Source organism: Callospermophilus lateralis, chromosome 3 (assembly GCF_048772815.1).
Source record: "Callospermophilus lateralis isolate mCalLat2 chromosome 3, mCalLat2.hap1, whole genome shotgun sequence".
Taxonomy (NCBI): Eukaryota; Metazoa; Chordata; class Mammalia; order Rodentia; family Sciuridae; genus Callospermophilus; species Callospermophilus lateralis.
Window position 1 is genome coordinate 171,547,465 of NC_135307.1, and position 24,397 is coordinate 171,571,861.

The 24,397-nt window shown below is 51.5% G+C and overlaps 1 protein-coding gene across 2 annotated transcripts in view; it reads right to left on the reverse strand.

Annotated features, from left to right (window-relative positions):
* Nucleotides 1-3,720: 3,720 nt before the first annotated feature.
* Nucleotides 3,721-24,397, reverse strand: part of Stk35 (serine/threonine kinase 35) — a 41,413-nt gene continuing 20,736 nt past the window's right edge. The window contains exons 4-5 of one of the 2 annotated variants that reach the window (XR_013090798.2): nucleotides 5,249-8,111; nucleotides 3,721-3,899 (exon numbers count right to left, since the gene is read on the reverse strand). The gene's annotated coding sequence lies outside the window, so the exon portion shown is untranslated. Of the gene's footprint in view, nucleotides 8,112-24,397 lie in introns of both variants that reach the window. The other variant, XM_076851634.2, reaches the window with a different exon arrangement.

A 24,397-nucleotide genomic window follows, 5' to 3' on the forward strand; every position in this document is an offset into this window, starting at 1 on the left:
CCACTGGAGGCGCGTGGTTTTAAATAGGTCATGTGGTTTTAAATAATTGAAGAAGAAAAGAACACGACTTTGTAACACTCTGGTGAAAAGTATGTGAGGTCCACATTTCAGTACCCGTGACTGCAGCTCTACTGGGACACAGCCACACTCAGCTGCTGACATACTCCCTACTTGTATATCATGACAGCAGAGCTGACGAACTGCAGTCGGCCCCGGGATCTGCAAAGCCTGACATGTTGACTCTTTTGCCCTGGCTGATCCTTGATCCAGATGAAAGAAATCAAGCCCCCGTAATATTATTGCTCACACTTGGCGAGTTCCTTCTCAAGTAGCTGGTTTCATTCCTCTTCTCAGGGTTGGCAGGAATGAAGTAGGCTATGACTAAGTCTCTGGAATGGGGAGAAGTTGCAGACCCACCAGTGGCTGGGCCAGGGTTCAGGAGCTCCAGGTTCCTACCTGGGCACTTCCCCCTACCCTGCAGGCCCCCCAAAACTCATTCCACTGGGGTGAAATAGCATGCTCTGATAGAATGTGTTCTTGTCCATCTACTTAACAAATGTGCCACAATGTCTCCTGTGTGCCATGTCAGGCTCTGCTTAAAGAACTATCTAGAGATTTTATTTATATGTGTATACATCTGCATATGCATTATACACATGTACATATATAAAAACCTTCCTGCTAGTGATTGAGTGCTATAAAGAAAAATAGAGCATGCTAAAGAAGTAGGGATGGTAGGGTGTATTCCTTTAAGGGGGTGATGAGCAAGGAAGCAATGAAGGACCAATGCTGGGAGCAGCCAATGCGAGGGCCCCAGGCTGGAAAAGTCCCGTGTGCTGAGAGACAGCAAGAAAGCCAGGCTGGCTGGGGGCAGAGTCTGAGGGGAGCGGGGGCAAGTGGGTCTGGTGAATAAGCAAGGTGGGGAAGGACCACAGGCCAGGCAAGGGGCTGGGAGGTGCCTTGGGGGCAATGGAAGTCCCTAGTGTTCTGGAGCCTTGGCCCCAGTGTTTTACTGATTTCGAAGGACATCTGTGTGCACAATGAATTGAGGGGGTCTCGGTGCCATAGGACCTTGAACTGGGATGTCATGAGGTAAAGACCTTCTGGGAGACTCAGAAGCTGCCCTCAAGACGCTGGGAAGGCAGGAAAGGCTGAGGGAATGTGCCCACTGGGCCTTAGAACATGGGCCGTGACAGCTGGGTGCTACAGCAGGCCCGGGAGGAGCAGGGCTCAGGGCCGCAGCAGGGTGGCCTGAGTGTGGCCCCTCAGATCTTGCTTCCTCCAGGAAGTCTCCCCTCTGCCTCCAGGGTTGCCCAGGCCCTTGGAGCCTCCCTCTCCCTCAGACCAGGCCTGTCACGATGATGCCTCTTTCTTCTGAGTCCCTCCTCTAGACTAGGAGCTTCCTTGCTGGCAGCCAGCAGGTGGCTGGGGGCAGGTATTTCTCGAACCACTAATCCAGGGTCTGAAGCCAGGATCCCTGGGAGTGGGGTGGGGGTGATTAGTGAGGACGCAGAGGTCAAACTCCTTCCACTGACATGAAAACTAGCCTAGTTTGATATTCTAGATCCTTCCTTCCAGGGTCACAATGACACCTCTCAGCCTTGTAGATCATGGCCCTCGGCAGATCCTCCTACAGTTAGGTTAAGTTCCATGTCACCCCTGCCCAAACAACACACTCCGAGCTCCTCTCCACCTCTTCACTTCTGAACTCTGCCCTAACCCACGGGGATTGGGACACTGAAGGGGTGCCCACCATGCATCTTCCACGAACACCCTCAATCCTGCCAACCATCATTCAGAGTGGATACTCACTGCTTTGTGGAAGAGAAAACGAAGCCAGAAAGATGGCGTGCCTCAGACAGCAGAGCCAGTCTGCGTTACTTTATCTCCACTAAGCAGGGGGCCAGGCTGAACCATTAAATGACTGACTCAAGTTAAAGCATGTCTCTTATTCACCATGATAGGACAGAGGATAGATGGACATCTATGACCTACGACCATTTACATCTAGTAGATCACCTATCATAAGAAAGATGGGATGCAAATAAAAAATGTGGAAGAGGGTACAGCAAAAAATACACTACTTATAAATTAAGTGTGCAGCCTTTTTGAAAAAGTTTGGTCAAAAATATATTCTTTAGCCAGAGTGGAAACAATCCAAACATCCATTAACTGATGAATTGATAAACTGTGGTATATCCACACCATGGAATACCATTAATGAAATATTGATAATCAGGATGCATGTTGTATAATCCCATTTATATGCAATGCCCAGAACAGGCAAATCCAAAGACAAAGTAGATCCGTGCAAGTTTGCCAGGGGCTGCCCGTATGACAGCTGGAAAGTGAGTGCTCATGGATAATGGGTTCTTTTTGAGGAGATAAAGAATGTTCTGGAATTAGTGGTGATGGTGACACAACTCCCTCAGTATACTAAATCCCACAGAACTGTACACTTTGAGAGGGTGAATTAGCTCAATAAACCTATTAATAAAAACCCAAAACGTGTGGGTTGTCCTCTTCAACGCCCAGGTTACTGTCCATGATACGGACAGAGGAATCCTTTACAGGAAGCTTCATCCCCAGCAGCCACTGGAGCCCAAACCCTGGTCCTGGAGTATGGTCCGTGGACTTCCAGGTCAGGTGGCAAGCCTGTCCCGTCTTTCCCTTCAGCTCACATCCCATAGTTCTGATTCAGCCTCTGGTGGTTTTATTTTTCCAGGGTCTACAGGTCTTCCAGAGAGGCCCTGAATGGTGGGCTCCACATTAACCATCAACCCTTACGACAGATAAGCTCACCAAGGCTGCATGATGCCAGAATGTCAGGCCTAGCATTCTCCAGGTCTCAGGAGTCCTCAACCTTGCTTCTTTAGGAAACTAGAAACTAGGTGCATGTGCTGAGGGCCTGCCTGCTGCACCCAGCGTTTGGTTAGTCTTCTACTGCTCCAAAGGTAGCCACCACCGCCTCCTCGCTACCACAGCAAATAGGTTCAGCATGGCTGTTACCAGTCCCAACTGGAAATGGCACATATCCCTGTTCTTCCCGGTCCCCCCGCCCCCCACTCATCCAGTGGCCCGATTTCTCTGGGCTTTCTCATCAGCAGAGGGGGCACACATCCCACCGCCCAGGCAGCAGCGGGGAGGGATCAGAAGGTTTTGAGCCAATTCCAGGCTCCATTTCTCATGGAATGTGGCTTTTGTTGGACCAGGCTAAAGGAGATGGGCCATGTGCTCCTTCCCCCATCCCTAACCCAACCACTGTGGCCTGGTTTGCTCACCCTGTCAACAGTTTGGCCCTAGATAGAGCCCACGCTTTTCTAGAACACTATCCCCAGCCCATTCTCCAGGGCTAGGACTTGCACAGACCTGCAGGGCTGGGGCCGAGAGGGCTGTAGAGCCTTTTGGAGGCCACCGGGGTTCTCTTAGGTCTAGGTCCCCATTCAGGGCCCCTCCCCCAAGGAGAGGAGGCAGGACTTCGGACAGGCTCCTGCCCTCCTAGGTGTGTGTTTTCCAGGTGTGGAACGGGAAGAGCCACGGAGGGCCACTGGCAGTTTTGTCAAGCATGGGAACACTGAGTGGTGAGCATCCTTTCCTTATGCCACCATCAAACAGGACAGTGGTGCTGTGATATGCTGGCTTCTCCACCCTTCCAAACAGGTGGCAACGAAACCATGAAATGCTCATTTTCAAATCACATATGGCTTCTTTGACCCCATCAAATAACTTTATTCACACAAACGTCCCTTAATTTACAAAGCCTCAGTCATTCATACACATTAGGGGGATCCACAGTGTTCAAGGAACTTAAATATAATGTATCATACCAACCCAAGTAAACCAAGTACAAAAAATATTCATATAAAGTTGTTCACACGTAGGTCCTAGATTACCAGCTTCTGTGCAAAAAAAGAAAATAAAGAAAAATAGATTTATTAACTAGTATTTAAAACTAACTTTGTGCCTGGCTTTAAACCTCCCTCATGCCCAAGACTGTCCCAAATTTGAAGAACTTATTGTACATCCTGCCTGCCCTACTGATGGGAAGAAGCCCCTGGGGTACAAGACTTCTTTAAAGCTAGGGCACAAGATGACTTAAAGCATCCCCAAATAAGCTCCCTTCCTCCCATGGTCTCTCCTAGGAAGTGTCTAGGGTGGGGGGCTCCCTTTGATAGCCTCTGCAATCCTAGGGTTCCCTGGGCAGCCAATGGCAGTGGATTTTGGATTTGTCTCTTGGTGACGGTGGTGGATGCTAACAGTGGCCAGTACTACAGTGCACTGGGACTGGTCTCCCTTCAAGAGCATGTCTAGGACAGGAGCCCCCTGCCCTCAGAGCCGGGGCAGGGCGGGACCACACTGTGCTCCAGCTCAGTGTGGGAGGGAAGAGGAGGCAGTATCCTGGGCTTCGGCCTCCAAACCCTGTCGGTCTGGAGAGCTGAAAAAGAAGCTTGGCTGTTCTGAGGCTGCCTGCCAGCAGCTGTCTAGTGTGCCAGACAGGCCTGAGGGAGAACTAATCAAGGGGAGGAAGACCCATCCAGAGTAGAACCGCCAGTGCCTCCAGATGTGTGTGTGGTGGTGGGGGGAGCACAGGGTCAGGGTGAACAGTGGGAGGCACACTTGGTGGGCAGGGCTGGAAGGGGCCTTATGGCAAGGCAAGGGCAGAGTTAGGGTCCCCTCCTTTGGGGATGGCAGCCTGACTCCTGCTCTTCCATGCGTCCAAAGATACCCCAAGGCTAAAGTCCAGACACCGTCCTTTTGTCTTCTAAAGAGGTAAACAGCCAACAGCATCTAGATTCCCACAATGCCAGCTCTTTTCCATTTCTTAGAAAAAGATTCAAGCAAAAATAATCATCTTATTGCTCCAAACACTGGTTTTCTAGGGTAGGAGACAAGTGATATGTAAGGAGCCGAGGCTCTCGGAGGAAGGGGCAGGGAGGCGGGAATGTTTGGGGCGAGGCCATGGGGGAGCGGGAGTGGTCTTAGCACCACAGGTGGGGAGCAGGGGCAGTGAGGGGCCTTCCCCCCACCCCAGGCGTCTCTGCCTGCATCCGCTCGGCGGGGCCACCACTGGCAGTGCCACAAAGGAGGCCAGGCCTTTTCCAGAGAGTTAAATCTCCACCCACTGTGGGCACCTTTCTCCTCCAGCTGTAAACAGGGTTATTTCTTAGGTAAACATTTGATACACTCCCTCGGAAAGGCAGCCATGCGGGCAGAGCCCATCAGGGTGGGAGGAAGGAGTTCCCATTACCTGTCCCAATGCCCCTGGGATGAGATGAGGCTAAGGCTGGCAACCTTAGTCCCGGTGTCCAGAAAGGGGTCAGGTGGAATCAGCCTGGAAGCAGCAGACTGCCGTGTCCTCCTGGCTAGAGGTAAGGGGCAGGACACCTGCTGGGGAGGTGGAGGCCGAAAGTGCACCTGTCTGCAGCGGTTTTCTGTCCTGGGCTAAAGCTGCTCGGGAGTGGCCTGGAGGTGGGTGGGGAGACCTGTGCCTGGCTGCAGCCCTCAGGAAGGGGGCGTGGGAGTGCAGAGGGTCTCCTTTCCCTGGGGCTGTCTGTGGGTAGGAGGGAATGTGAGTGCAAGTGACAGATGGACAGACAGGGAGGAAAGCCATACTTTCACTGGGCTGGTGGGGGAGGCAAGAGATTAAGGCACTGTGATCTGTCCTGGCTGCCTCACACTAAGGGAAATCCGAGCTCAGACCCACGAGGGCCAGGGCCAAGATGTCTCCAACAAGCCACCCTTTCCACACACCCAAGGAGAAGAGGATGACTGAGGTGTGGAAACCTTAGGTGTGGAAACTCCTAGAACTGGGACAGGCCCAACAAACCTGGAGGTGCTGAGATGAGGCCCCGCAGAGGCCTGGGGAGGAGGAGGAAGAGGGGAGATAGAAGAGGGGGCTGACCCAAGGCTGCCCACCACCTGGCTGTGTACCCATGGTGGACAAAATGGAGCAGTAGGGGAAGGGAGGTGGGGCGGGAGGAACAGGCACTTGGGGATAAAGAGCTGGCCCTCGTTGGAGCTGAGGAGGGAGGTCCTACCACCAAGCTGGCGCTGGCTGGGAGTCCCGGAGGAAAGGTGAGGAAGCAGATCCCCCTGCCGAGCTGCCTCCCTGAGGCCTACAGGGGAAGACTATGATACCAAGAGGACACGCTATGGCCCTAAGAACACAGAGCTGAGACTGGGGGAAGCAGGAGAGAATGGCAGGCAAAAAGTAGGCACCCCAGGCTCAAGCCCGCGTGGGGGTTTCAGAATGACCACAGCCAGGTGCCAGGTAGGAGACTTGCTTTTCCCATTTGCTCATGTAGGCAGAGCTGACCCCCAGGGAAGACGGGCTGGGGGGCAGAGAAGGGACATGCACTCAATTAAGGAACCCTGATGCCCCGACCCTCCAGCTGCAGTGCAGTGTGCCCAGGAGGCTGCCTGAGAAGTCAGGAGAGGAGACAGGTGCCACCATGGGCCCTGCGCCTGCGGGATCCTGCTGAAAACAGCCAACCACTGGCCAAGGGATGGAAGAACCCTGGTGCTGAGGGGCTCCATGCTGTGCTGGTCTCCCACACCCCCAGGACCAGAGGACTGCTGCTTTGGGGGAAGTCCCCCTTGGTCTCACACCAACTACAACTGGTGCCTCCCCATCACTCCTCTGCTGGCTTAGGTACAAAAACAAAACAAAACACCCGACAAATAGGAATGACTCCTTCCTCTTCCCAGAGGCCCAATCCCATCTGGCTGCTATGGATGTGAGGGCCAGACAGAGGGCCACCCAGGGAAAAGGGCCAGGTTGGAGAAGGAACCCAAGAGGGAGGCTGCAAGAGCACTGCCAGGAGCAGAGGGCCACCCAGTGATGGCAGCGTCGAGGGGTCACAGCCAGGGGTGCTTTAAGGTGACAAGCCCCCACACCAGCATCTGGCAGGCATGGGGTCTCCCCCGTCCTGCCAGACACCTTCCTGCCCAGGGCAGCTCCATTCTCTTCCCATCGGACGCACTTGTGTTGAGGGTGGGCACTAGCAAAGTCCCTGGGGGAGAGGGAGATGGCTCTTGACATGTGTCCTGGTGTGACACCGTGGACCCCGGCACACAGGGCATACCCTTCACCATACGAAGGTGGTGGCCAGTTCAGGGTGCCCTGTTATCATGGCAATGGTCACGACCGGCTGGTGGCCTCCGGCAGTCTCTGAGATGGCCTAGAAACTTGCAGCACACCTGGGAAGACGACGATCAGGAGGCAGCAGGGAGGGGTGACCTCAGCAGTGACAGGTGCCCACGGAAGACCCAGTGTGTCCTGGGCAGAGGTTTGGCACAACAGTTTCCTAACAGAGAGGTGGGCTTGTGGGGCTGGGGTCGGGTGGCCAGTCATCTGCAGCAAACGGGGATGGTCACATGCTACCTCCTCCCTGGGGACTCCCAGTTGTAAAGGACACAAGAGGGAACAGATTCCCAGCACTGAGAGTCCTGGTGTGGTCTGGGGCTCCCAAGAGCTTAAAGAGAACCAAACCCAGAGTTTAGGCCTCCTTTCTGGAGTCCTCCTGGCCACGCCCTAGTCGCCCTTTTCCAGGTGGTTCTTCGCCTCTGTCCCATCGAGGGCCAAGGGCCAGGACCAGCCCACCAAGGAATCCGGCAGTTTCTGCATCTGGTAGGGAGGTGGCCCACGGCCTCCTTGAGTCTTCATGTCCCATTCCAGGAGAAAACCAAAATGCTCTCCGGGGAGAAGGGTCTTCTCCAAGAAGTGAGATGCTGTATGAGCAGAACTGGGAGATGTGTAAAAGAAAGAGACAGAGGTAAAATGAAGGACAAAACCAAAATCGTTCCCTAAACCCTTATAAAAACGAACAGTGAAATTTATACATATGCCTTGTCCACACTGAATTTCTTTAAAGAAATGGTGCCTGTCCACAGCATAGCTCTCTGCTCTTCCAAAGTCTTGATGGTTTAAATTAAAAAAGGGGGGCGGGGGGAAATAAAAACTAAAAGGAGGGGGAAACCCAAACAAAAGCTTCACATTGCCGGAGATCCAGCTGTCGCTGTCGGGAGATCGCCAACCAGCCAAGCCATCACCTGTACCCTCTGCCGTCCTGTCGGAGACACGATGAGACTATGGGTCCCAAAGGATCGACCTGGAAGACAGAAGGCAGGGAGTGGGCATGGGATCACCAGGCTCAGCACCAGCATCCAACCCGACCGACTACGCTAAGCTTAATGATGTGATGAGACCTGATTTCTACATACTTTCTATGGAGTAACTCCAGTGTCGCTAAAACCACCCTGCCGTGGACACACATTTTTATTTTTTAGGAAAGAAAACTGAGGAGCCCCATTTTTTTAGGTTAGAACTAAAGACTGACCCTGGAAGCAGGAACCCAGGCATGCTGGGGCAGCTACAGATCTGATCATGGGTCCCCAGGCCTCACCAGCCCTGGTTCTGCTCAGCCCTTCCTCCCCGCCCTACCCTCCAGGGTTAACTGTGGGCGTGGGCATCACAGCACCCCCTCAAGCTTGAGCTACCTTATTTTAGAGGTAAAATTTGTAAGAGTGCTGATCCTGTCAGTGTTGGTGTTATCTGGAAACCACCCTGGCCAGGCCTCAGGAGTAAGACAAGAAGCCTGCCCTTCAGGGACTTAAATCTAGAGGAACCTAGAACAGAAAAGTCTACAAAGAGATGAGCTTTGGGCCTGCCCCAGACCAAGCCAAGTATGGCCTTGTCTTAGACAGTGTGGGCCCCAGGGCAGCAACGCCCGCCCCACCCTCCCTGCACCTGTAGTTGTCCAGGTTCTTCCAAGTGCCTGGTTTCCCCCTGAATGACTGAACAGGCTTCTTTCCTGCGTGCTTGTGATCCCCCAGAGGCTCGGTGGACTGAGGCCTGCCCTCCCAGCCCCGTGCCATCTCTACCTTAACCTGTTTGCCTGTGCAATCTGATGACATGGCCTGCCACCTCAGAGGTGGCCTTCTTGCCCTCAGGGAGAGAGTGGGCATAGGATAATACTGAATAATTTACTACCTATCAGAGCCTTGGTCTCTTCCTTTGAAAACTGGGGGGCGCTTTTTTTTTTTTTTTTTTTTTTTGAGCTGAGTGTAGTAATAACTGTACAGTACCCTCCCACTGCAGGTTCTGAAATTTGATAAGCCACCCCTTCCCAGCCAACTGTCCTCAGCCAGGGACTCTCAATGTGATAGACTTCAACAGGCCATGGTTTGTTCAGTCATCCACAGTGCTGCAGGCTAGGTGTGGGCACCAAGCAAGGATACCTCCACCATGCCCCACCCACTACTTTCAAAGCTTGAGACGGACTTAGCCCCATACCCTCCAGTTCTGCTCCTGGAAATCCAGCTTCAGATAACACTAAATAAGGAGAGGACTTGGTAGAGAGAGATTTGCTGCTGTAACTTATGAGGCAATAACTCACAAAAGTCCAAAAATAAGGGATGATTAAGCAAATGATCCGTCAACTTGATATATTGCAGAGGAAATGAGATGGTTGTTGTATGGCATTTTGATTATGCCAGAGCCTACCTCTGGGTTAAGTGGAAAATAGTAAGTTACTAAGTATGGCAGGAAGCATGAATATGGTGTGTCCCCAGCTCACACTGGAGACCCCACTGTGAGGTAATGAGGGAGTGAAAACATAATCAGCAACAGACTATGAGGTTTAGTGGGTGTGGCCCTGAGATGTGATTAACTTTAGATAAGGCCATTAGGGTGGAACCCCCATGATTGGATCCTGGTGGCTTTGTAAGAGGGATAGACCCATTCCCTCCCTTGACACAGGATGCCCTGTGCTGCCTGAAACTGTCAGCAAGAAGGGCCATCACCAGATGTGGGCCTTTGATTTGAGACCAGAACCATGAGCCCAAATAAATCTCTTTTCTTTAGAACTTACCCAGTCTGTAGTAATGGGTCATTAGCAAGAGAAAAGAGACTAATGCACTATGATTAAGCAGACCCCACCCCCAGCACCAGCTGACAGCAGGAAAACCTGGCAAGAACTACACTGAGACTTCTTCCCCAGCCTTCGATTTCCAATGAGGAACACACATCACAGTCTCACTTTGGACTGTTCACTGAGGAAAACAGTTCACCGTCTCTTGTCTGGGCTCCTCCACACAGTGGGCAGTGGAGAATTCTCCACACCTGTCATGTGAGAGGTTAGATGGATAATTCCTGCTCCAGTGCCCCAGAAAGGGGTGACCCAGCATCTGCTTTGGACTGGGGTGGCCGAGATGCACTGGGAAAGTGTGAAATCTGGAAAGAAAACAGACTCCTCAGGGCCAGCCCCCCACTCTGCTGCTAATTACCAGCAACAAAAGCCCACTTGTGGGTCTTGATTCCAGCTTTCCACGGCGGAAGATGAACCCCCCTAAGGCTGAAGATGAACCCTCCTAACCATGCACCCCCTGCTCAGCAGCACCTCCAATCCCAGCTCCCTGCTGCGCTCTCTGCAGCTGAGGCAGGGGGGCCAGAAGATGGGGACACCCTCGCCAACCAGGCATGAGGACCTGTGAGAAGGTCCTCACAATTTCATAAGAAGCTCAGGAAATTGTCCAGTCACCTGTGATCTGCTAAGATAACTCTTTGGGATCTTTCAACCTCCCTTTCCCCTCCCCAGGTGAGACCTGAGCTAAGGATAGCGTCCTCTAAGGAAGGCACTGTCAGCAGAAAGGTGGCACGTGACAGCTGGAAAGCAGTGCTGGTGGGGCAGCGGGGAGACTCAGAAGCCAGAGGCCGCTTTACACAACAAGCCAGTAGGACACAGTGGCTGCACACGGCTGGGCCCACCGCAGCACCCTGCGAGTGCGCCTGATGTGGCAGCTGGTAATGCGGCTGTGATCACAGGTCCCTAGCTGGGAAGCCAGGTTGACATTTCCCAAGGCTCTGCCCTCCTGTCAGGAGGCCCCCGGGACAGCCTAGGTCTGGGTCTGCCTCTCCCCTGTGGAAAGGACTTTGGCTTTCGCTTGTGTGTCCCATCAGAGAGGACACACCTTTCCCAGGGAGCGTGGAGCTCGGAAGGTGGGATGGCCCTTTCCATAGCCTGAGGGAAGGTGTGGGTCACATGATGCTGGGTTGAAGTGGCCCTCCTGGGCACCTCTGGCACCAAAAGTGGTAGATCCCACCACTCACAGGTCACCCTTCATCCTGACAGATGCCATATCTTACCTCCTTGGCTGCCCCAGACACAGCCTGACAGGCTGCCAGCCTCAACCAGAGCTTGGTTTGTCCCACCCAGTGGAGCTCCTGCTGCTGACCTAGAGCCCCCTCCAGGTACACGAAGCCCACCTGCTAAGCACAGTGAAAAATGGCGATGTGACAAGTCTGTGAGTGACATCTATACTTTACTTTGCGATTACTGTGAGATGAATTTGGCCAGTCTGACCAAAGGAACAGGTCCAGAAATATGGAACAACACGGTCCACATCCCAGAGTGGTCGAGCAGTAGGCCCAGCGCTTAATCAGAATTTCTGCAGCTCTATGGCCCAAAGCCTTCCCACCAGGACCAGCCTAGCCATGTGCTTTGAGCAGCAGTCACCGGCTAACAGTTTGCAGCTGAGATCTCTTAGCGCAGAAGGTAATCTGGAAGGTTTGTTGGCAGATCCTCATCCTTCTTATTTCAGCCTTCTGACTAAGGTCCCAACACATCCTGCCTTCTTATTTCTCTAAAACTACCATGCAACAAACATTTATTGAGCATTTAATATGCGCCTGCAAATTCCAAGTACTTTACAGGTAACAACTTAGCAAGGCAAACCTAAACCCTCCTACACTGCTTTCTGATCACTGTGTCCCAAAAGGGACCAAGAGGTTACTTCTCCCGCCTCATTTCACCCCAGCAACCCTATGAGGCGGGAGCTGTTGTCACCCCCGTCTTAAAAGAGCTGAAGAAAACTGAAGCTCAGAGAGAGGCTGCAGTTAATAAAGGTGGTAGAGACAGGGTTTCAACTCGGGTTGGTCTCACTCCAAAGCCTCTGCTTTTAATGTGTGACTCTAACAGAAAATCCCTTCCTAGAGAGACAAGAGCGTGAGTGGAGTTTAAAACCCATTTAATCCCTGCATTTATAAATAGAATTACTTAGAAAAGAGCTCTTGGAAGGCTTGGCTTAGGTGCCTCTGTACAGGTCTGGTGCCCAGGGCACAAGGGGGGATGTGGTGCCAACCAGACAGTGAGAAGTTTTCCAGCAAGTTCTCTGCCAGCTGAGCAGCTGTCTGGTTTGCCTAAGGAGTCTGGGGGCCAAAAGGCTTTCATTAAGGCCATTAACAGCTTGGAGCACAGAAGCTGGGAGGAACTCAAGCAAGCGGTGACACGAAGATGAGGACAGAAGAGCTCATGTCCTTCTCCTGCCCCTACTGCTCAACCTGCAGGCACAGTGCATCCTGGTGAATCAAGGATCATTCCCTCCTCTCAGAATATGGCCTTCCTGCTTTGTTGATGTTGAAGTGCCATTTCTTTGAACAGATGAAGATGAAAGGTAAGTAGAAGTGATTCAAAAAAACTGATTCCCTTTCCCCATCCTGGTTCTAAATCATGCTGCCTTACGAAATGTGTTAAGTCTGGTAACCACAGGATTTTAAAATCTCTGGAAGCCTATAATCCTATAATCCCAGAGACTCAAGAGGCTGAGGCAGGAGGATGGCAGGTTTGCCAACTTAGTGAAACCATGTTTCAAATAAGAGTTGGGGATGTCGCAGTGGTAAGGTGCCCTGGGTTCAGCCCCCAGTATAGGGTGTGTGGGTGGGAGGCTTTCCAGGGCTCTATCAGGGAAGGAGCACAGGTTTCATGGAGGGCACTCGAGGGTTCAAGTCCAAGCCTTGCCACCCACTAGCCACTTCCATGATCCAAGCTTCCTTTCCCTAATAGAGACCGCAAGTGGTGCTACTTGTCCTTTGGGGTCTGCTGCAAGGAGTGAGGAGTCAAGGCACCTGGCAGAGTGGCTCTCAGTCAAACGACCTTGCCTCCATCTGTGCTGATGGTCATTTTGGTTCTTAGGGTGCCACAGACTGGACTACCTACAACTTAACATCGAGTCCAGGCTTAATTCAGGATATTTCTGTCCTATGTTCTCACCACGGAGATGAGAATAAAGAAGTGGAGGTGGTGGGGAGAGCAGCCCTCTGATCCCCACTCGGAAGGATGTGGACCTAGGCCACACATTGTCATAATGGGTCCAGGGACAGCAGGTGGGAGGAGAAGTATTCTCGGCATCCTCTGCCAGAAAGCTGAAATACAACCTGGCTGTTTATCAGGACCTATTAGCTGAAAGTGTTAGAAGACTAGCCCCCCGCCCCCACAAGCTTCAGAGTGGCACGAAGCACCAGGGAATTCTACCTGCTGGTCAGACAGGGACCTCGAGCATCTGTGATACCCCTGCAAGCCCAGATTCTTTCTACTCTACACATTTCCTTTTATCTATATAAAAAATTTCTTTTCTATAGCCCAGTGTGGTGGCGCACACCTGCAAACCTTGCAGCTTGGGAGGCTGAGGCAGGAGGATTGTGAGTTCAAATCCAGCCTCAGCAACTCAGTGAGACTCCACTTCTAAATAAAATATAGACACCCCATGAGGCTTTATAAATTGTGCCTTCTTTGTTTAGACAAAAGTTCACGTAAGAATTATCCCCATTTTGCAGATGAGTAAGCTGAGGCTTGTGTTATTAATTCTCAGCATATCATGATGTGAAGCAAACAGGCATCTGATGTGAACAGAGGGAAGATAATCAGTCAAGGTCACAGATGAACTCCAACTGAATCATACTTCAGTTGGTTAATACACCAAAGCATCTGGCTTCTCCTACTCAGACATCAACACACAAGCCCTAAGGGTTCAGTGGGCCCAGCACCCCTGTCTCTTCCAATCAGTCGGAGTGGAGCTTCCTGCCGTGCCCCGGAGCTAGCAACTGTGGTGCTTCAAGTAGGGCAAGACCCGGGATGACTGTGCTGCACGCAGCCCTCTGCACAGCACACGTGTGTCCTGTGGTCAGGGTCTGAAGACCAAGGGTAGACAGTGAGCGGAAGAGTGCCGTTCTCAGCCTTAGGGACTATTTCTAAGGGGCAAGGTGTAACAGAAAAGGGGAATAAGACCCCAGTAAGTATAAGATCACACATGGCAGCAGCTTCACAGGAGTCCGTGACAACCTGGAAGACCAAGGCAGATATCCAGGAGCGTGTCCCACATGTGGGGGGAGGATCACTTGGTATAATTTACCAAATGGCAAAGAGTTGTTCTGTCCAGGGCGTGGGCCCTGCAGTAGGAAGATCCAAAAGCTCTCTCCCCATGACCAGCTCTGACCTCCACCTAGTCAAGGCCTTCAAGTCTCGGGTGTGAAGACCAGTAATAGCAAATTAATAGGCAGTATGGCAAAGAGCACTTAATAAGTTATGATGATCACTTTAAACCATATCTAATAAGCACCAAAGGAAAATCCACAAAATCCTCACAAATAATCATTTGCGCAGACAAAAATCCTAGACGGATGACCTGGTCTCATGTCCGTTTTCTCTTCAGGCGAGAGCATCCTTTCTGCGTTGGTCTGGTCACTTCCCCCTCACCCCAGCTGTCCCTCCACACACCTCTGCTCTGTTCTCTAGAGATGAGGCATGTACACCTGCGACCCCACTCACCATGTGTGTACTCTGATCTTACCATCCCCTTAGATGACAAACTTTCTTAAGGATGGACAGTCTGCTGCTTCTCCCAGGCCTCTCAGGTTACCAAGCAGTGTTAGGTGTTTAGAGGGAGCCCAGATACTGAGTGAGTGATAGAATAGAAACGGCCAGAATACAAAATTAATTTATGAGCTTCACAGGATCATTCATTCAATGAGACCATTTCAACAAGAATATGGTTAAAAATTCCTGCTCTGGTCGAGTTCCCACTTCATTGCCAAGTGCTCTGCACACATTCCCACTGAACATCCGGGCAGCAGGTGCAGGGAAGGCTGGGCCACCTCTCCATGCGCAGGTAGCTGGTAGGGGGCAGAGCCAGGATTGGGTCTGACCCTGAAGGTGAAGGCCATGCTGTTTCTCACCATGCTGCTGTGATCTCACACCTTCAGATGGTGGGAGACATGGGCTGCTCGGGATCACAGGAGCCTACTGTTTGGATTCCAGCTCTCTAATCCCCTTCCCACCAGCTTTCAGAAGGAGGCCCTCCCTCAAGGGAGAATATCATCTAACCATCTGCAAATACAGTTTATGTGGAGCAGGCTCTTGAAATCCAGGTGTGAATAGATGGCCTGGAACCATGTCCCCTAAGTCAGCCACAGGGACTTAGTTCATGAAAGCAAGTTAGGACTGGAGATGGGGGTTGGCTTTATGGAACCTCTGAGAGGCAGAGTGTAACAGCTCAGGCACGACCTGAGTCTTGGGCTCCTAAGGAGCAGCATATTTAAAGATGCTAAGGTAATAAGCAAGAAAATAATGAAGACCCGATGGCCAGGGGATCTGGCTTCCAACCTCGGCTTGCTCTGCTTCTCTGGAAACTTCATTTCTTCAGGTGTCCAATGAAGGACTTGGGACCAGTCAGGGATGTGGCAGAGGTTCTACAACCCTCTGAAGGATCATGAAATGTAAGTCACATTCATTTTCCTGGTAAAATATCCCACTATTCAGATTCAGAGATGGGTCCGTGAAACAGGAAGCAGGAGAACCTCTGTAGGCTGCTATTCTAGGAGGCAAAACTAACCAGGACACAGCTCGTGAGTGTGGCGAGGGCTCCCCACAGCTCCAGGCCAATGAGCATTTAGCAGGAGGCAGCGAGGTCCCTCTCCCAGAGGTCTCAAGCAACCTGCGTGTCATCCCCACTTAAAAGGGATGGACGCAACGGAGAGAAGGTGGCTCCGTGCCCTATCAGTTGTCCACCTACAGCAAGGCCACACTCTCTGGCAGCACAACTGGCAGGCCCAACGCACAGCAGGCCCGAGAGCCAGGACAGCGTGCTGCAGACGTCTGCTTTAACTCAGTGGGCGAGGAAGTTCAGTCTGGGGATTGAACAGGTCTATGCCAACTGACGTGAGTGGTTACTGTGGAAGCTCTCAGGCAAGGAGACTTAGTCACATCATTAGACCATGTCATCCCACCGCTGATTTCATGACTTCAAGTCTGATTCCCTGGAGCGTACTGTCAGAAATGCTGGTATTACCAAATTCACCAAATGCACAAGAGTCATCACTGGGCAAGACGAAGATTCCAGATTTGGAGGTGTCCGTGGTAATAGCAGTAGCACTGGGTCATCCCTTCTGGGTCTGAGAACCCAGACCCAGCGAAACCTGGTCTTTCTGGCCTTGAGAAACCAGAGGCGCTGAGGCACTGGGGCCCAGGTTTCCCTTAAGCATCTCAGCTGGTAAACAGGTCCTGGGTGGAACTCCAGACCAGCAGAGAACTTTTTGTCCCTAGAAGCAGCCCTGGTAATTGGCAGTTAGTGATATGGATACCCTAACGATTCCCCTCTTCAACTTATTAAGTGGGGGGTTGAAATAAAAGTTGTGACGGTCTCCCCAGGTCCCCACGGAGCTGGGTTCAGCTGCGGTGGCCTTGATTAGCAGAGAAAGGGCCCTAGGGAAGGCGGGGATCCTGGGAGCTACCCTAAGGGCCCATGCCAGGAGGAAGATGCTAAGTCCCCGTTATTAGCTAGAGGAGAGGTCACTTTTCCATATGGGGACAGGACAATTTATGGTTATAAAAGGAAAAACTCAAACAAGGTTGTGACCACAGAGTGGTCCAGGCAAGAGGAGACCATATGGACTTCTGGTTACAGCAACAAGGCCGAAGCCCAGCAAGCCATGGGGAACTCAGCGGGCACGTGCTAAGGGGTTTGGGGCTCTCCTGGGGAAAAAAGGGTACCACAAATTGTTAGGGAGAAGAAACAAAGCAAAAACACTTGATTAGCTTAAGAGGATTTGGCAAAAACAAAACAGCAAGGTGAGGCTGCCGAATGGAGCCGTTACCAAGTTTCTGTGTGTGAGCTGGAGCCAAGGACACAATACACAGTGCGCACAGCCCGCACTTCTGACAGAGAATGGTGGCCCTGAGAAGACAGATGTCTTGCCCAACTCACCCAGTCAGTAAGGGGCAGAGCGGCTGTGTAAACCTAGGCTTGCGGTCCATCAGGTTCAACAGCAAGTCCCCTACACCCTGATACCACCATGGGAACATGGTGCTCAGATCATCCTATCCAGTTGAAGTTCAAGGAAGAACTTTAACGTTCTGCAAGGTGGCTGTGCAGTCTCACACCTTCTGGAGATGTGTTCTGCCAGGTGTGATCTCCCCTCTGTTACTCATTCACCATCCTAAAATACAGCCCTGCACAACCCACCCTGGGATCTGCTCTCCAACATTCCCACTGCTCTGCCTGCACCTGCACCACTCCCTTGCTAGCCTCCCATGCCTGTTCTCCTTTCTTCAAGGTCACCTACAGTGAAACATCTCAGTCCCACACGTCGTCCTCACTTGCCAGCATGCCCCTAACCCTCCTCCTGGCTCCTAGTGGCCCTGAGAGACAGTACTGGCCAGATAGTCTCTCTTTGGAAGCTCAATGGAAAAGAGCCTGGGCTTGACCTCTATCCCCTGAGCTGACCCTCAATGGCCATGTAGCACTTCCTCTCCCTGGAATGGGAGTAGGGGGGCTGAGACACCCAGGACACAGGTGAGGGTTTAACAAGATAAGCAGAGCAGAGGTCTGAACAATAGCACATGCTCAGCAAGTTAAGGTTGTCATGCCCTCACCCCTCCTCTCATGCCTCACCATGACTGCAGTCTGCGCACATCTTGTGCAGAAAAAAGAACAGTGGACGCAGGACCACCAGTAAGCACACAAGGGCTCAGTATTCATTTGAAAACACTCAGGGGTTCCTGGGTTCCATGGAATGGAACTGGAGTGGAAGAAGAGCTGAAGGAGTGACCTTGGAACACCTTCCCCACCAGCTAGATGTCACTTAAGGTTACAGGGCCACCCTTCAGCCCTAGAATTGCACTTAGCATCCTGAGGGCAGCTACCCAGAGACCTTCCCCCTCCACCTCCCCCTTTGCACTCTTTTCCTTAACCCAAAATAGAAAGTATTTCCCAAATGCAAATTAAAGTAACTCTCAAAATCAATTTTACAGCTAGCAATCATGGTCCTGCTGTTATATAACTATTCAAAAACTAAAGAGAGCCAGACGCTGGCTCCCGTGGCAGAACTACCAGGCTTTCCCCGGGACAAGACCCTGCTAAGGTTTTTGGCTCTAAAAGCAAAACAATACAAAACCAAAATGCCATGTTCTTGATTCTTGATCACAGCAGAGTGCATATGCAAATAAAAACACAGAGCCAGACACAGTCACCTTCACTTGGATTACAAGTGAAAGAACAAAACACTACATGTAGCCACCAAATAAAGGCCAGGAAGGAAGCCTCGGGGTCCCGGAGGCCACATCATGCTGAGAAGGTGCCCTCCACTCAGCACCAAATTCGAGATTCAACCACCCTCTGAGACCCTGCTGATCACACCCCAGCACGGACACCTGCAGGAGCAAGGAGGATTTCATTGGTGTCCTGCGCTAACACCCTCCACACTCCCCAAATACCTCTTCTGCAGTGGTCAGGAGCTCTTATATTTCTGTCCCCAGAGCCAGTGTGAGAGCCAGAGACCACAGTCATCTTTGAGCTACCCCTCCCTCACTTGGTGAGTCTGACAGTCCCTCAGGAACCCCCCCCAGACACACTTTGATCTCACTGCCCTCTGCCATCACTACCTGGCCTCCCTCCAGCTCTACACACCGCACAGCAGCCAGGGCTGTCCTCCACCCACGCACGTCCGCAGTGCAAACTGCTGCTCAATCACTTACAGTGACCTCAAAGCTTGGCCTATCGGGCTCCTGTGTCCCTCTCCCTCTGCTTAGCAGAGGCATCATCCTCCAGTCTGCTTCATTGGCACCATCTCAAAGAAACTTTCTTTGGGCTAGTCCCCTATTTTTGCTATTTTCTCATCCATTCCCAATACTCCTTTATGTCATCTCTCTCCAACTGAGGAGACTCAACTGAGGAGACTATGTGCCTCCAGGGTGGGGACCATGTCTCTTTTCCTCACCAATGCATTATGAGCACCTACCACAGTGCATGGTATGTAGCAACCAATAAAGAATGAATGGGGCCGGGCGCGCGTACCTGTAATCCTGGCGGCTTGGAAGACAGAGGAAGGAGGAGAGCAAGTTCAAAGCCAGTTTTTGCCTCAGCAAAAGCGAGTTGCTGAGCAACTCAGTGAGACCCTGTCTCTAAATAAAAATACAAAATAGGGCTGGGGATGTGGCTCAGTGGTTGAGTGCCCCAGTTCCCCAGAGTTCAATCCCTGGTCCCCCCCCCACCCCCCCAAAAGAACAGAATAATGGACCCTTCCTTCTCTGGTGTTTTTCCTTTTATTAGCAAGGGGAACAGGGGAGACAATGAACGAGCACACATTTCGAGATGCTAAGTCTGTCTCCACTTCCAGCTGGGACAAGAACTGGCATCACAGGACAGGATTCAGCATCCGTGGGGCACCTGCCACGTGCCTGGGATTCCTCCGCTCCACACTGGGGTGCCATTTACTCCTCATGCTAGCTACACCTCGGTGGGTCAGAAGCTTTGGTTTACAAATGAGTCCTCCAAGGTCTTGAGATTGCCTAAGGTTTAAGTGGACAGAGGTCAGGGACAACCTTATCTCCTCAACCCAAGCCTGATGTGGCAGGTGCTCAATACGTGAATCAAGCCAGGATTCAAAGCCATGTCTAATCCTAGGTCCTACCTGTGCATCCCATCAGTGCTTGGCCAGTCCATGTGTTCCTTTCCCTAGGGGTGATTCCCTTCCTCTCAGCAGACTCCCAGAGATCCTCTTATTATCCTGCTGGTACTTGCCCTTTGATCACCTTAAGAGGTTCCTCATTACCATGGCTTGGAAGTTCACTTCCCCAGAGCTGGGGAAGCCCATGGAGAAGTTAAATTATTTCTTCCTCCTCCTCCTCCTCCTCCTCCCCCCAAGAGGAGGCCACAGGCCTTGCCTCAGCCTAAAGGCAAATTCACACAGAGAGAGGGGGCTGGCGGGGTGGGTAGGCATGCTGAACAAAAGAAAACTGTCCCAGGTCCTAGAATCCTGAACACCTCTGAACAAGGAACATGCCAGAGCTAGAGGAAGAGGGTTAAGAGTGGTCCTTGTTACCCTGGTTCTCTCAATTAGGAAACCAAGATCAGAGAGTAGGAGTGACCACGCCAGAGTCACAGGGCTAGGTAACCAGAGACCAACATACAAAACTACAGAAGTCAGGGTCAGAACTTTGCAGCCCTCTTAGGCCTAGCTCCAAGATTTTCAAAGCAAAAGGTGAGAGCAAGGGTCTGCACCACAAGAGGTGGCCCACTGCCTTTGCTATTTTGCAGAGGCATTGATCCCACTGTGCACGCATCACCAATGCCTGATGGGCTAGACACGCCCCCCCAAGATGGGCTGCATGAAACAGGTCTTTGAACAAGTTTCCAGGTGATGCTGCTGGTCTGTGGATGAGAGTTTGAGAACCACTGGTATGGCGTTTTTTGCAGACACTGTTGGGAAGTGGAATCAAGTGAGGAGTATGAAATGACTTGAAGCTGTCCAAATAATGGGGCAGAATCTCAACCTATTCAATAGAAAACCCCTTATTTAGGACACCTGGGGTTCCTGGCACCAGCGAATCAGAAGCAATCCTTCCAACCTCAGCTCTGTTTCACCCAGGGTCAAGGCTGCACAAGACTCCGATTTAGTCTGCCTAGGGCATCAACTTCATTCTAGGAGATGGGAAACTGGATTCTAGCAACAGCTGTGGCACTGCTACAGGATACACTCAAGAGGAGGCAGGAGCTGAGTGCTCCCTAAAGCCTTTCTGTGTCACGCCAAGCTGGTGCCCAGGCCCTTAGATGCTCCAGGTAGAGAAGGGAGGAGGACCTCTGGATTGTATCAGTGGTGACATCTGGATTTCAGTTTAGGCACTTGGCTTCAGCCCCAGAACAAGTTTTATTAAAGGTAAAAGTCACCCTGCTGTTTGTTTGGGGTGTGGTAGACTCAAACGTACTTCTGCTACCCCATGCAAACCAAAGGTTCCCTTCAAATATTCACCAGATCCAAGCAGGCAATCTGGTTACTAACAACAAATGACTCTTTACTTGCGACTTCCAGTTCTCTTTATGTCTGGTACAAGGGGCTGGGCTGTGCTGGTAATGCCCATGCAGTCTGCCAAAATCTGACAGCACTAATACTCCTACCCCATGCCTCAGATTTGCCCCAGACTTCAGTGTTCTAGAAGGGCATGTCTTAGGCATGTCTGAAAACAAGAAGGGAGGAGGAGGGTGTTGCATGTAGTTGTCAAGGGTGTCCCTTTCCCAAGGATGGAAGGAGATGCAGAATGAGTCAGCTGGCTTGCATCGACTTGGTCATTCTCCCATTAAGAAGAGATCATCAATGTTAAAATCCAACATGATACACCAAAGCTGGTATAGCACCAAGCCTCTGAATTCTGAAAACAACTGCCCTGGCTGCACAGTGAGACCAGTTGTTGCAGCCTGGGAAAATAGGAGCATTTCCATCTTCCTCACTGTACACTATGGGGTGCCTGGGTGGCTCTAATCCACTCCTCCCAAGTCCCCAGACATCACTTTCTTTAACAAAGAAACAAAATACCGAATGCTTTCTGACCTGTGTATGATGCAGGCTGAGTTATAGCTTTCCCCTGGCACCTCTCACTGAAAGTGAAATTCCTTTAAAGTTGAGAAATTCATTGCAGTGTTTTATGGTATTGATTTATTTTAAACTTGGTTGGCAGTTTTAAGGCCTGCCATACCTCTGAGCCCCAGAAATGCTGGAGCAGGTCTCCATTTCCTCTGATTTCATAATACCAGAGGACTCACTAGTGGAAATGAAAACAGGGGCTAGGAGCTTGTGTTCTGCCCTAGTTTAGGGAGACAGAAACCTGGGCACTCTTCCCCAGGCCTGGGCCCACAGCCCATCTCTACACTCAGAACAGCCACCTCTTCCTGCAGCCGAACAAAGCCACAGGATGCACCCTGAAACGTGACCTCCTCACATCTCACCTGGCAATTCCAAGGCACCACCAAGCCTCCTTCAGAATCCAGCCCTAAATCCTACTTCCTCCAAAGGCTTCACTCTGTTGACCTGGCCCCAGAATTTTGTACCCTGGGGCTGCAGGCAGGCCCATCTATCACAGCAGCAAGCTGATGTCCTCCCTTGTTTTAGTCATGATTCAATGAGGGGGCTGAAGGTCTGTCAGCGAGAAACACAGCAACTCCTGCCAACTTGCTTTGGCTCCCCATCAACCTTAAAAGCTCTTCCTTGAGCAGGACGTGGTGGCACACGGCTATAACCCCAGCAGCTCTGGGGGCTGAGGCAGGATAGCAAGTTCAAAGCCAGCCTCAGTAAGGCCCTGTCTCAAAATTTAAAAAAATATAAAGTGCTGGCGATTCTTCCTTGGAAAAGGCTTCTGCCTGAGGACCAGAGACAACTAGGATGGCTTCTGCTCATGAGCCCCTTCCTCATGACTGAGTGGCAGGAGGTCCTATACTGTCACCATTCCCTGAATGCCTCGTGCTTTCCTCCAGAGCTGGGAGTGTGCTTTGGTACCTATTGGTCATTTTTGACCTCTGTCTGCCTGTGTGGTTTCTCCCTTCTCTGCTGCTGGAACCTTGGCTGTGTGGGTGCCTCACTGCCCCAGCTCTGCATCCCCCGCCAATGTCTGGGGCTTCATTGGCAGGCTCACCTCCCCTGAAGGAGTGGCTGGTGGTCTTGCAGTGTACCTGACTACCATCAGCTGTTAGACTATAGAGGACACCCACAGCAGCCTGTGCACTAGGCCTACAGGGCTGTCAGTGTGGTGCTTCTTAGAAGGGAACCCACTATCTGCCTCTGTACAAACCCATCACAAGTGCTCTCCAAGAGACTGCAGGAGGCAAAAAGGAAGAATGGAATCTCTAGTCAGATATATCTAGCATCAAATCCTGACTCTCAAAAACCTAAGAAAGTGACTCTTAACTTCCATATCTGCAGAATGAGAGCAAATAACAGAACAGTTAGGCAGATGGTAGGCGATAACAAGAAGTACAGTGCTGAGTTTAACGAGTAGATTACGGTAGATTAAAAAAAAAAAATCAGGGCTACTGCCCCCATGAGTCAGGGGACCCTTGAAGCAGGCTTTGGTAACCAGAAGTGATTATTGTCAGTGGGGAGTGTCTCTGGGTCCCTGGGGTGAGAGGAAGTGGGAGATGAAGGCGCCCTGAACCTCCAGGCAACTCTGCTCATAGTTGGATGATTCCATGCCCTCTGCCTTGCCCACAGGGATGCAGTCTCGGCGGTGTGGAGCCAAGGATGCCAGGGAGAGAGAGAATGTGAGCAGCATCTGGGCTTCGCTGTCAACAGCCTAGGGGCAGGCCTGTCCCCTCCCAGATGCTTTCATGTCCTGCAGAGCTTCAAGGGACAGATGATCCCCAGGGGCCAGCAGCCCCATTACATAACTGACAGCTCAGCTTCTTCCTGTTGATGCAGCAGCAACCATCAAGAGATGGCATCAGCAGCCCCGGGAGAGCTGCCTGGGCCTACGGACACACCAGCCCTCCCACCTGGAGAGCGAGACTCCAAAGACCACTAGACACAACCCCGGGGATCCGTCTCTGTAAAACACCAGTAGAGACAAGACCCCAAGGGACCAGCCTTCACCAAGGTCTTCACAGATGCAGGATGAGCTTCAACTTCCTGAGAGAAGAGAAAACCAAACACTGTCTTGGCTCACTGTCCCTCTCCCCTGGCACAGCTGTGTGAAGTACTAGTGAGACAGGGTCAGGTAAAGCTGTGACCTCCACTGTAGAGACAGGGCCTCAAAAGAGATCAGGGAATAAAGGCTCAGAAGTTCTATATAGGCCTGGATCAGAGAACTGATAATCAATAGATATGTAACCCCTGACCTCCAAAGAATCTCTCTACTTTAAATAAAGCCACTGTTCTTAAGGGTCTAATAATCTACTTTAGGGCACAGGGTGGCATGTCCCTCCTGCCACCCTTCCCCCCGGCAATTCAAGACTAAGCTGGGATTAGCTTCTGGGGCCCATAATCAGTCACTGACTGAGGCTCCTTGTAGCTACACCTTTCCTGGAAGCTTGCTGGCCGATGCCTTCCTTCAGGCTACCTGGTGGCTTAGCAACAGATTGAACCTCTAAGTAGAAGAAACTACCTCCCGCAGGAAACCTACTAAGTGCCAGTGCCTCACATTTCTGTCACTCATCTCAGAATACCCGGGGCTGGATGTGCAGGAAATTCAGTCTAGTTGATGCTCAACTCTTTATGAATTCAATCATGAAACATTTAAAATTTATACATGATTTAGGAATTCAATGAGGGACTCAAATTCAGCCAAGGACTCAGACTTGGGTT